The following is a 13,872-nucleotide window of genomic DNA, read 5'->3' as shown; positions in this document are numbered from 1 at the left end:
TTCGAAACTTCCAGCAACAAACTTTTTTTCCCCCTAGACTTTATCATTTTGGATACAAATCTGCCTTTAAATGAGTTCTTTCCAGCCCTCATAGATGGAATACACTGAACAGGCTGAGAATTCTTGTGAAAATGCAATGACCTTGGGGAATGTGGATCCCAGCCCCAGGCTGAATGCATCACTATGAGGAACACCTTCGGGTCATTTTCGTTTTCTGTAAACAACCTTCTCTGTGCATATATACCAGCACTTATTTGGTGTGCAGAGAGCAGAGAACCAGCCATCAGGGATGAGACCTGGGAGTGATGTTTCAAGAGGGGTGGATGTGTTGGTGGGGGTTGCACATTAGCTGCTGTGGTCAGTTTGGGGCTCTTGGGAGTTGGGGTGCACTTGGGCAAAGACCTGAATGATGGGGAGAACCTGGGAACATGTCCCAAGATATAGGGGTGAATGTAGACCTTGGCAACGTGTTCAAGGAACAGAAGGTTGGAATCTCACCACTGGGTGGGACGCAGCATGGTGGAACTGAGGAGGCACAAGTAAGGTGATCCAGGTGATGGTGGCCGTGATGCGTACCTACTGAGACTGCCACCAGGCAGTCACTGGGGAAGACTGTCAAGGTGGGGGAGGCAAGCGTGGGGAGGGGCAGAGAAAGGAGCCCCAGCAGCACTTCCTCCCCAGTCCTGTCAGCAGGACACGCCCTGCTGATGGGAAATTAAGATCAACTTCACTGCCCAGGGTGTGGGTTCAATCCCTAGTCAGGGAATTAAGCTCCCACAAGCCTCAAGGTGTGGCCAAAGAAAAAAAAGATCAACCTCTGCACAGATTGATTTGTATGAGTCCGGCCAAAGGATTAATTTGTATGAGTCCAGCCAAAGGATAAATTCCTGCAGGTGGAACTGCTGGGTCAAAGGTTCTGTGCATGGAAGATTTCTGTGGATATTAACAGATGGCCCAGATGGAGGTTGTGCTGATTACATCTGAACCTGGAAAAGATGAGACCGTTTGTTTCTCTACAGGCTCTTCAAAATCATGCTATTAAACTTTGAAAATCTTTGCTAATGTAAGAGATAAAAATGATCTCACTGTAATTTTGCTTACATACACAGCTGCAGTAATATAGTTGGTTAGCATTTCCTATGGGTTTCCCTGGTGGCTCAGGCAGTAAAGAATCTGCCTGCAATGCGGGAGACCGGGGTTCAATCCCTGGGTTGGGAAGATCCCCTGGAGGAGGGCATGGACAGTATTCTTGCCTGGAGAATCCCGTGGACAGGGGAGCCTGGAGGGCTACAGTCATGTGGTTGAAAAAGAGTTAGACATGACTGAGTGACTAACATACGTAGGAATCATTGTATTTTCTGTGAACTGTCCATAGACTGTTCATTTTTCTGTTGGGTTCTTTATCTTTTTCTTATTGGTTCTTAAGAGCTTTATATATATTAGGGGAAGGAGCCCTTTCTAATATCAATTTCAAATCATTGCTCTCAGTTCAGTCCCTCTCTTTGATTTTCTTAATGAGTTTTTGCCAGGCAGAAATGTACAAGGCAGCTACACTGCCAAATCTGAGCGCCCAGGACTAGATGAGGATCCTTCTGGTCTCTTCTGTTTCTATTCCTTTGTGATTGTTTGTTCAGTGAATGATAGGGGTTGAGACCATACAAGCCCCATCCCTCCCCCAAGCTTGGGTGGAAGGCAGAGTGGTCAGAAACAGTCAGTGCCAGGCAGGGGTGCGCTGGACTCAAGTTCACAGCATCCGGGGTGCCTGTAGGTACTTGGCACAGCGCAATGTGGGGCAGTGGTTAAGGCAGAACTCTGGGGACTCCCAGGGCCTGGACTGAAATGGCAGGATCTCCACTCACCAGTGAGCTGCTCTAATTTATGAGCTTGGCGGGCAGGTCAAGAGCCTCTAAGCCTTTACCAAGTGAACAGAAAGATGACCAAGAAGGGTAGCAAGCAGCTCCATGGGCTAAATTCAGAAACCGTTATTCCTGGGCAGCAAACAGACTTTTGGACACGGGCGGGGTGGGGTGGTGGGGGAAGGTTGAGATGTATAGAGAGAGTAACATGGAAATTTACAATCAGTTCAGTTCAGTCGCTCTGTCGTGTCCGACTCCTTGCCACCTCATGGACTGCAGCACGCCAGGCCTCCCTGTCCATCACAAACTCCCGGAGTTTACTCAAACTCATGTCCATCCAGTCGGTGATGCCGTCCAGCCATCTCATCCTCTGTCGTCCCCTTCTCCTCCTGCCCCCAATCCCTCCCAACATCACAGTCTTTTCCAATGAGTCAACTCTTCGCATGAGGTGGTCCAAGTATTGGAGTTTCAGCCATACCATATGTGAAATAAATAGCCAATGGGAATTCGCTGTATGACCAGGGAACTCAAACAGGGGCTGTGTAATAACCTAGAAGAGTGGGATGGGGGAGGAAACAGGAGGGAGGTTTTGGAGGGAGGGGACATGGTGCCCCTATGGCTGATTCATGTTGATGTTTGACAGAAAACAAAACTCTGTACAGCAGTATCCTTCAATTAAAAAATAAATAAGTTAGAAAAAAAGAAACTTCAACTCTCTTTCACCCCCCCCCTCGCCCCCCCCGGAAATTAAGTCTCGAAGGAGCCGTCAGAAGAAAGGTCCGCGAGGGGTGGGGGTGTGCGAGGTGCTAACGCGAACCCGCGAACCCGTCGTGGGTATCTGGACCCGCCGCGCCACGGGGGAAGGGGCGCGCGCGGCCGCTTGACGCCCCCTCCGGCCCCGGGGAAAAGGCAGCCGGAACCCGGCACGCGTCTCCCGGCCGATCCGGGTCCACACCGCCCGTTCACCCAGCGGCCGGTCCACGCCTCGCCCGCGCCCTGCCACAGTCCAGTCCACGCCGCTCCGGCCCCCCTCGTCCATGCGGTCCGCAATCCCACTGCCCCGTCCATCGCATCCGCTGCCGCTCCACCGCCCTGTGCCACCTCCTCTCGGCCCACACGACCCGCGCCCTGCTGCTCGCTGGTACATGCCGCCCGCTTCCGCGTCCACACCGCCTACTCCCAGGCTCTCCAGTCCACGCCGCCCGCTGCCCCGTCCACACCACCCGCTCCCGGTCCGCCCTGCCCGCTCTCCAGTCCAGACCGCCCGCTCCGCGGCCACACCGCCCAGTCCAGGCCCACACAGCCCGCTCCCGCTCTCCTGTCCGGGCTCTCGCGTCCACGCCGCCCGCGCCCCCTGAGGACTACAACTCCCACAATGCCCCGCTGCCGCCCCCCGGCTTCCGGTGCTGCGCAGTTTCCGGAGCGGATCGCAACCCGGAGTCCGGATCCGATCCCGCTCTGCACATTCCAAAGGCAGGTAAAGCCCGGGCCCCGCGCCCGCCGCCCGCCCCCAAGCGCGCCGCCCTGGCCAGCCGCCCCCGGCCGCCCGCCCCCGCGCGCCCCGGCCCGGCCTGCGGCCCCCGGCCCCGCCCGGCCCGCCGCCCGCCCCGGTCCATCCGCCATGCCGCCTGTTCTTTGTTACATTCGCCGGCTGCGGGCACCGTGGGCGATCGGAGTCAAAACCCGGCTGGATTTCCCGGAGCCGCTCCGGGATCGCCCTGCGCGCCGCCTGCCCGCCTGCCCGCCGCCGCCGGCCCCGCCGCGGGCCCCGCCGCCCGCCGCCCCCCGCCGCTCCCCGCACCCCGGCCGGCCGGCTCCCGGCGCGGGGCCGGGGCCGCGCTCGCCCGTGGGCGCGGCGCGGGGGGTCCGCCGCTCCCAGCCCCCGGCCCGCGGTCCCGCCCCCGGGCACCCTCGTCGCCGACGGTCCCTCGTGATGTCACGCTCCCCAGTCCTTGTCCCAGCCTGCGGGGGCGCTCGGGGAGGGTCCCTGGGCCCCTGGCTCCTGCGATTACAAAGGCAGACCCCTGAATTTGGGCGGTGGGGCTGCCCACCCCACCCCCACCCCCAAGAGCACCCTGCATCCCATTTGTGTAAACCCTTGCGTGACAGAGGCAAGATAGTGAAACCCATGGACAGGTGACATGTGCCCGCTCTCCGGGTGGGTGGCTGTGCTGGGAAGGGGTGCGCTTGCCCCGCCCTGGCGCGGACAGGTGGACCAGCAGGCCATGTGGCCTCTGGAGAGGATGTCGGACCGGTGAGGGTCAGCTTTGAGGGGATAAGTGGAAACGCCCTGTGGAAATATCCATCTACCTGATGGTTATAGTTATTATGTGTTTATTAAGCTCTTAATGTAGTGGCTGAGATTTTTTTTTTATCCACAAACGCTCAGAAATTGCCCCCTCCCCACCACTGGGTACACCATGGGTAGATTAAAATGGTAGAAAAATGTGTGTGATCAGAGACACGTGGAACCGTGTACATACTTAAAGCTGCCAGCCCACAAATACTACGTTTGCCTAAACCACTGTCAGGACTCACCATATCAATTTGGAGAACACTGTTAAGTTCCTGAAAGTATTTTTAAGGATGAAAAGTAAATGAGCAACTGGTTTTGTGACAAATCTTAAGAGGCAACAGTATGAACTCTCCCTGGAACCTGTAATGATGTGGACACTTTGTTTTTGTAAGTCAGCCTGCCCAGTTCTCTCTCCACCCCACTACACACACACCACTACCATATTTTGTTTCAAACCTGGATATTTTCACATTTTCCACATTTTCACTGCTTCACTCTGCTTCTCCGCATTTCCTTGACATCCCTACCTTATGGTGGTGAATGGTTAAGAAAGAACTATAGTTTGAATTTTGAAGAGGAAAAATAGTAGGATTTATCCTATGTAGTTTTTTTCTCCTATATCTTTGATTCATATTTTTGCAGAAAAGTTGTCAACAAAGAATGCAGCAGTAATATTTTCTATTTTGTAAACAGGGAAAACATTTATATTTTTCCAGAACACCCATTAAAAAAACAACTGCAAGGATAATAGCTTTTCTGGGAATGATTGTATTTGAGAAAGAACTCCATTAGCTTGGCATATACATCTCACATACCATTGTCTGTGTCGAAGGCCAGGAGAAGAACACTGCACCCATTCTGCAGATTTAAGAGAGATTGAAGGCAGCTGTTTCTTGGACATGGGATTTGAGAGGTTGAGATTGTGAGCAGGGACTCAAATGCTTTCTCAGCCTCCTTTTCACAGTTGTGACCCATGACGACACTTGCTGAGTTCATCTCAAACAGTTCATGTATGCCTGTGTTCATGGGCCATCCATCAAGCAGCTGTCACTTGCCCGGTGCTACAGAGAACAAGGACTTCCCTGATGCAGAGAACAGGAGAGAAGGCCCTGCCCCATGGATCGAATGTTCTGGAGGGGAGGAGATGGATAGTGGTTGGAGCCTGGAGGAGAAGGCAGGAAGGGTGGCAGGTGGAGGTGGGGGTTTGGGCAGGGGTAGGTGCACTTGAGCAGTGGGGACCCAGAAGGTCTATCTGAGAAGGGGCTGTCTGAGTGGAAACCGGTGTTCCTCAGTGGAGATCTGGGGTGAGGGCAAGTGCAAAGGCCCTGGGGTGGCAGCAAGCTTTGTGTGGCCGAGTCAGGGCAGCACAGGCTGTATTCTACTCAGAGTTCACCCTGAGAGCTGGACACCCCTGGGGGCTTTGGGCAGGGGTCCAGCAAATCCGTGTCTTTCCCCTAGAAGCAGGGTGGAGGCAGAGGGGAAATGAGGTGTCAGGACAGGATAAAGAGTGTTTCTAAAGTGAGGCAGGCCTTGCTGCTGGACTGTGGGGAAGGTGCAGGGGGTGACAGGAGGTGCCCGTCACTGAAGTCAGGTGACAGGTGTGCGGGTTGGGGAGTGGTCGGGGAATCAGGGCCCAGGAGACCAGCAGCATTTTTAAACTTCCCCTCAAGGTGGGAGAGATCCTTGCCCAGTGCTCGCGGCCCTAGTCCTCACCTTCCTGAAGTGCTCCCGGCTTAAGAAAGGTCCCTCCCGTCATCCAGGACATGACGACCCCCAGCCCCAGTCTCGGTGTGGGCCGTGGTCAGCTCACAGGTGTGTGGGCATCACGGTGTCTGGGCAACTTCGGGCAGTGGTTGTCGCTAAGTAGTGACAGAGCGCCTCCCCCGCAAAATTGCTTGTCTGTGGAGCAGAGCTTTCTGCACTCACATCTGTGAGAACAGAGGACAGGAACAGAGCTGAATCAAATTCCACCATTCGTGAGTGGACTGGGGAGGAAGCCCCGTTTGCCTCATTAAGCCCAACTTGTGTGCCACCGGCGTGGGCAACCTTTCCATTTCGATCAGTGGTGTTCCAGTTATTGGAACGATAGCTCAGTCCAGGAGAAGTTACCACAGACTCAGGGTCCTAGAAAATCAAGACCGGTTTGATGTATTTGTGTAAAAGGTGATCCGTAGTCCTTTCAGGCACCAGTGTAACACGTGGGGTTTAATACCTGCAGTGATGGAAACACACGCTGGTAGAGACAGAAGCGCCTCCTGAAGCGGGGGGAAGAGCTTGTCCGCATACCCCATGACCGGATGTCCTTCGATTCCAATAGACATGCTTAAAGAGCCACAGAACTATTTTAAGTAGTCAATATTTATAATATGCTGGAAATTACATCCCTCAAAGCTGTTTCAAGTAAGGCTGAGCCACTTACATTGCCAGGTGAAGGGCAGGAAATAGCATTTCTCACAACACTTTTGTGGGACCATCGGCACAGAGGTTGGTCATACCTGGACCTAAGCATCAAAGTGGGGTCAGGGCCTGGGTGGGCTCGGGCGTGGGAGGTGACAGCGAGTGAACATGGGGAGAGGAAGGCGGTCAGCCACGTCTGGCGTGACCCAGAGGTCAAGTGAGGTGAAGAAAAAGATGTTCAGTGGACTTGACACGTGTCTTCAGTCAGCTCTGGGGGCAGGACTCAAAAACAGTCAATGGAAGACGAGGACAGGGAAGGTGTGTACGGATACCGCTCACAAGGGGTTTTAGTATGAAAAACTGAACACAGGAAACAGATAGGCTGGCAACAGTCGTGTGTCCATCACCACCCCAGCTCCCGTTGCCCGGGACCTGACTGCCCCCTCCACCCCATCCAAGCCTTGCCACTGGTCAGACCTGGAGGCAAACCCTGGTCACATCATTGCATCTGTAAACATTTCAATCTGTGTCTCTCCAGGAGAAGGACTCTAAAAATAACTGCCCACCTAAAACATTTAATGCTGGCACCTTAATGTGGTCAAAATCTGGCCAGATACCCAGTCAGTATTCAAGTATCTGGCTGTCCACAATCAAGGTCATATGTGCTTTATTTCTACCGGGATCCAGACCATTCCCATGTGTTGTGTTGGAAGTCGCTTTTAAACTACTGTGATTTGGAGATCACTGTGGCTACCCAGGCGGTTGTAAAAAAGAACGCAGAGATCCATGTTCGCTTCATTCACGTCCCACCGGTGGTACCACCAGGCACAGCTCCGGTACCAGGTAACAGCAGGAATGGTGACCTTGATGGGGTCCAGACCCAGGACACGCCAGCCCCATTGGAGCCCTCGAATAGCCTCATGCCCTCTGTCCTTCCACCCCAACCCCTCCGCGACCCCCACCAACCACGCACTGCTCTAGTTCCCTTCTCGCTAATTTTGCCATTTCAAGAGCGTGAACAGGATCACACGCTATGTAACTGCTGGGGACTGACCTTTTTCACCCAGCAGCGTCCTGGAGACTCATCAGGGTCTGTTATGTGTCAGGAGTTCCATGTTTTCAGTTGCTGACTAGTATTCCAGACTGTAGGTGGGCCGCAGCACCAGTCGCTCATGAGGCACTCTGGGTTATCTCCAGCTGGGGCTGTTAGGAATAAAGCTGCTCCAACAGTCGTGTGCAGGCTTTTATATGGATCTAACTTTCCATTTCTCTGGGATGACTGCCCAGCCAGTACTATTGCTGGGTCATAGGCCATGTTGATTTATCAGAAATTGTTGAATGGAATTCCATTCCCACCAGGGCACGGTGGGTGCCCCAGTCTCCTCATCCCCGCTGTTCTGAGAGGTGTGTAGTGGTGTCTCATTGTGATTTGTACTTACTTGGAGGCTAATGATGTTGGACATCATTTCATGTGCTTATTTGTCATTCCAGTGTTTTTGTTGGTGAAATATCTGTTTATATCTTTTGCCCACTTTATAAATGGGTTGCTTGCATTTTTATCCTTGGATTTTAAGAGTTCTTTGCATATCTTACATATGGATACATGGTTTGTTAAAATGTCTCAGCGTCTTTACTTTGTTCATCCTCTTAACAGTGAATTCTGTAAAGCAAAATCTTTAAATTTTGGTGAAGTCCCATTTATCAGTTTTACTTTAGTAAACTATGCTTTTGGTAACAAGTCTAAAAGCTGGCTAGCCCTAGTTTCCGAAGATTTTCTCCTATTTTTCTAAAAATAAAAAAAAATTCTTTTTATCCTTTTAAGTTTCTGATCTGTTAGGAATTAATCCTGTGTAAGATGTAAGGTCACAGTTCTTCTTTTTCTTTTTTTTTTTTTTGCCTCTGCATGTCCAGTTGCTCCAGCACTGTTGAATAGACCATCTTTCTTTAGTTGAGCTACTTCTACCCTTTGTTCAAAATCAGTTGAGCATATTTGTGTGACTCTGTTCTCCATTTCCATTGACCTCTGGTTCTATCCCTCTACCTAAACCCAAGTTCTCATTACTGTTGCTTTATAAAGTTTGAGTCAGGTAGGGTGATTCCTCCCACTTTAATCTTCCTTTTCAGAATCATTTTCTAACAGTTGTCATTACGGGGGCTGCCTCATAAACCTCAGTTGTCACAGAGAACATCTGCTCCACATCACCCCTCCTTTCAAACTGTTTCTTACCAAGTTACACACAGGTCATCCTGACCTGAGCCTAACTGACACTTGTGATGAATCTGGTTTCCTGACGCTGTTACTGTGGTCCTCCAGTGATCACAGTTGTTGTTTGTTTTCTTTTGGCAGCTATGTAAGTTTTAAAAAGATTTAAGGTTAAGCAGTGGTTCTCAGACTGTGAGCTGCATCAGAATAACCTAAAGGTTTCCAAATGCCTTAAGGTTTGCAGAGTATGGAGATCCCAGCTCAGAGAGGCTGCTCCAGCAGGTCTGGGGAGGGACCCAAGAATTTGCCTTTTCAAGAAATTCCCTGGTGATGCTGGTGTTACTGTGTGCTAGTCCAGGGACCACGCTTTGAAAACCACTGGTGTAAGGTACGCATCTCCAGAATCAGTAGTTAAAATGGCTGAATTTCACACTTTGTGAATTTTTCTGTCATTTTCCCCTACAACAGTACTATCTACAGTCCCTTATTCTAGGATTTCTTACATGCTGGAGAAGTCTGGAGACTGAACTCCCCTTCTACAAAGGAGCATTCCATGCAGCAAAGGGATTTTTCCAGGATAGCACAGACTTCAGGAAGCTTCTTTAGAAAACCTATTTATGACATGCACATCACTAATGTAATATGCAACAGTGAAAAGCTGAAAGCCTCCTTGCTAAAATCTGAAACAAGTGTGTCTACTCTCACCGCTTCTGTTCAACATAGTTATTGGAATTGCAGGCCACAGCAATCAGACAAGAAAAAGAAAAGGTATCCAAACTGGAAAGAAGAGGTAAAATTGTCTTTATATGCAAGTGACATGATACTATATATAGAAAAACCTAAAGATGCCACTTCTTCATGGATCACAGCCTTGTTGTGTGGGGCTTGTGTAACTCAATGACCCTATGAACCATGCCATACAGGGCCATGCAGAATGGACAGGTCACAGTGAAGAGTTCTGATAAAACATGGTCCACTGGAGGAGGGAATGGCAACCCATTCTGATATTTTTGAACTCAGATCATGGCATCTGGTGCCACCACTTCATGGAAAATAGAGGAAAAAAAGTGGAAGCCGTGAAAGACTTTCTTTTCTCAGGCTCCAAAATCACTACAAACCTTTGTTGGCAAAGTGATGTCTCTGCTTTTTTTTTTTTAAATGACAAAACTAGATAGCAGAATAAAAAGCAGAGATATCTCTTTGCCAACAAAGGTCCATGTAGTCAAAGCTATGGTTTCTCCAGTAGTCATGTATGGGTGTGAGCTCTGACCCATAAAGAAGGCTGAGTGCGGAAGAATTGATGCTTTCAAATTGTGGTGGTGAAGAAGACTCTTGAGAGTCCCTTGGACTGCAAGAAGGTCAAAACAGTCAATCCTAAAGGTAATCAACCCTGAATATTCATTGGAAGGACTGATGCTGAAGCTCCAAAACTTTGGCCACCTGATGGGAGGAGCTGATTCATTGGAAAAGACCCTGATGCTAGAAAAGATCGAGGGCAGGAGAAGGGGCAACAGAGGATGATATGATTGGATGGCATCACCAACTCAATGGACATGAGTTTGGGCAAACTCCAGGAAATAGTGAAGAACAGGGAAGCCTGGTGTGCTTTAGTCCATGAGGTCATGAAGAGCTTGACACAACTTAGCCACTGGACAACAACAAAAACTATTAGAACCGATAAATGAATTCAGCAAAGTAGCAGGATACAGGATTAACATTCATAAATCTGTTGTACTTCTTTACACTAACAGTGAAATATCAGAAAGGGAAAGTTAAAAAAAAATTCTGTTTAAAATTGCATAAAAAATACATAGGAATAAAGCTGATCGAGGAAATGAACAACTTATATACTGAGAACTATAAAACACTGATAAAGGAAATTAAATATTATTTAAAGAAATGGAAAGATATCCCATGCCCTGTGATTAGAGAAATAGTATTGTTAAAATGGCCATAATACTCAAAGCAGTCTATAGATTTATTGAAATCTGTATCAAATGATCAGAGACATATTTCATAGAAAAATAATCCTAAAATTTATATGGAACCATAAGAGACACAGAATTGCCAAATCAATACTGAGCAAGAAGAATAAATCTGAGGGCATAACTCAGGCTCCAGATAATATTACAAAGCTATACTAATGAAAACAGCTTGGTATGGCACAGAAACAACCTATGGATTAATGGAACAGAGTAGAGAGCCCAGAAATAAACCCAAGTATCTACAGTCAATTAATTTTCAACAAAGGAGGCAAGAATATACAATGGAGAAAAGACAGTCTCTTTAGCAACTGGCACTGGGAAAACTGGATGGCTACATGTAAAGCAATGAAGTTAGACCATGGTCTCTCACTGCACATGAAAATAAACTCAAAATGGCATAAAGACAAGACACCGGAAAATTCCTGGAAGAGAATATAGCCCAAACATTCTCTGACATAAATCGTACTGATGTTTTCTTAGTCTCCCAAGGCAATAGAAATAAAAGCAAAAATGAATGAATGGGATCTAATCAAACTCATAAGCTTTTGCACAGCGAAGGAAACCACAATGAAAAGATAACCTATGGAATGGGAGAAAACATTTGCAAATGATGCAGTTGACAAGGGCTTAATTTCCAAAATATACAAATGGCTTGTATAACTCAGTAACAGAAAAACAAACAAGTCAAACAGCGTGCAGAAGACCTAAATAGACATTTTGCCAAAGGAAGCCATAGGGATGGCCAAGTGTTAGTCGCTCAGTCGTGTCTGACTCTTTGTGACCCCTTGGACTGCAGCACACCAGGCTCCTCTGTCCGTGGGATTTTCCAGGCTAGAATACTGGAGTGGGTAGCCATTCCCTTGTCCAGGGAATCTTCCTGACCCAGGGATCGAACCCGGGTCTTCTGCACTGCAGGCAGATTCTATTACCATCTGCGCCACCAGGGAAGCCCAGGGATGGCCAATGGGCATGTGAAAGGATGCTCAGCATCATTAATTGTTAGAGAAATGCAGATCAGAACTACAGGGAAGTATCACTTCACACTGGTCAGTATGGCCATCACTGAAAAGTCTACAGATAACAAGTGATAGAGAGGGTGTAGAGAAAAGGGCACCCTTCCATACTGTTGGAGGGAATGTCAATTGGTACAACCACTATGGAAAAAACTATGGAGGTTCCTTAAAAAACTAAGAACTAGCATATGATCCAGCAATCCCTGGGTATATCCCTGGGAGAAAACTGTAATTCGGAAAGATTCTGGCACCCTAGTGTTCATAGAAGGACTACTTAGAATAGTCAGGAAGTGGACTCCTTGAGAGGCCAGACCAGAGGCAGGTGGCCACATCAGGCCTTGAGAAAGACCAGAGTGGTTTCCGTCATTTGCACCATCTGATGCTGCCAGCTTTGTGGGAACCCTGTATTCTGCCATGATCTGGCTGCAGTTTGGGGACTGTTCTCGAGAACTTCCTTGAACATAAGTGGGTATTGACCAGCGGAGGGGGCTCCTGCCAGTGGGCAGATGGTTTTCAGGCCCCTGGGGGCACCTCAGCAGCTCACAAAAGTGGGTTTCCACATGCTTCTTCCTCTTTGTCCTTCCTCTTTTGCTCTGTGACCAGCTGCTACCCACATACCAGACTGACCCCTGACCCTGCCCGTGCAGGCCATCAGGCAGGAAGCCCCAAGTTAAACATGCTGAGCCACCTGAGACGTCTTGTAAGGTAAAGGAGTGTTTGCGGGAAAAGAAGGTACCGTGCTGTGTTTGGGGGGAAATATGCCCTGGTTATGGATTCCTGGCATTTTAAGGGCAAATTGGAAATCCCATCTCTCTACCTTGTTTCCTTGTAACTAGTCGACTTCCATGGTAGAATTTTCAACTCTGTCCTCTACTCTACTCATGAAATTATGTGCTCAGCAAATCTGCATTTTCATTTGGACTTTGCATTGTCTGCTGTTCATCCTTTAATAGCTCCTGGGGATGGGAATGGGGCAGAGGGCATGTGGAATCAGCATTCAGGAAGTATGCCAGCCTGCATACTTCCCCAAAATGGTACCACAGATGGTCTTGGCCAGGAGTGGGATACAGGAAGGATGTATTGGGTTGACTTAATTGGGGATGGAGGGGTGGGAGGGAAGAGGAACTATTATTGAGTGGCACACACCAGGTGTATCTCACTTTATACTCCCCCCAAAACTATATGGGGTGGGTATCTTAATTTCCCTTTTATGGGTCAGGAGTCTGAGACCCCAGAATGAACATGTTCAGATTGCCCACAAATATATAGGTAGTGGGCCTGGGCATGCTGCCTGCTATGGAGGTGAACCTCAAGGTTGAACCAGAAATAGAAGTGACCAGATGTGATAAAGGTTTTGTGGAGAGCAGGAGGGCTCCTCTCCATGATGTTAGGTGGTGCCTCAGTCCCTGAGAGAAATGTGAGAAATGTGGTGTTATGCAGAGTTTAGCAGGTGGAGAAGGATAGAGGTCGTGTGAGACGAGGCTGCCCTGGAGGCGTTCACAGTCCTGTGAGGGAGGCAGAATAGAAGTGGCCACGTGAAAACTGGCTTTCTTTAGATGGCAGTACATTAAAAAAACTAAGACCATGGCATCTGGTCCCATTACTTCATGGCAAATAGATGGGGAAATGATGGAAACAGTGACAGACTATTTTCTTAGGCTCCGAAATCACTGTGGAGAGTGACTGCAGCCATGAAATTAAAAGACACTTGCACCTTGGAAGAAAAGCTGTGACTAATTTAGTATATTAAAAAGCAGAAACATCACTTTGCTGACAAAGATTTGTATAGTCAAAGATGTGGTTTTATCAATAGTCACGTATGGATGTGAGAGTTGGACCGTAAAGAAAGCTAAGGGCTGAAGAATTGATGCTTTTGAACTGTGGTGTTGGAGAAGATTCTTGAGGGTCCCTTGGACACAAGGAGATCGAAGCAGTCAATCTTAAAGGAAATCAACCCTGAATATTCATTGGAAGGACTGATGCTGAAGCTGAAACTCCAGTACTTTGGCCACCTGATGTGAAGAGTGGACTCATTGGAAAAGACCCTGATGCTGGGAAAGATTGAAAGCAGGAGAAGAAGGGGACAACAGAGGTTGAGATGGTTGGATGGCATCACTGACTC

At 48.9% G+C, this 13,872-nt stretch overlaps 1 protein-coding gene across 2 annotated transcripts in view; it reads left to right on the top strand.

Annotated features, from left to right (window-relative positions):
• Positions 1-3,248: 3,248 nt before the first annotated feature.
• Positions 3,249-13,872, top strand: part of PRDM15 (PR/SET domain 15) — a 59,274-nt gene continuing 48,650 nt past the window's right edge. The window contains exon 1 of one of the 2 annotated variants that reach the window (XM_070466804.1): positions 3,249-3,333. The gene's annotated coding sequence lies outside the window, so the exon portion shown is untranslated. The remainder of the gene's footprint in view (positions 3,334-13,872) is intronic. The other variant, XM_070466805.1, reaches the window with a different exon arrangement.

This window comes from Odocoileus virginianus, chromosome 4 (assembly GCF_023699985.2).
Source record: "Odocoileus virginianus isolate 20LAN1187 ecotype Illinois chromosome 4, Ovbor_1.2, whole genome shotgun sequence".
Classification (NCBI taxonomy): Eukaryota; Metazoa; Chordata; class Mammalia; order Artiodactyla; family Cervidae; genus Odocoileus; species Odocoileus virginianus.
This window is presented reverse-complemented; position numbering and strand designations above follow the sequence as displayed.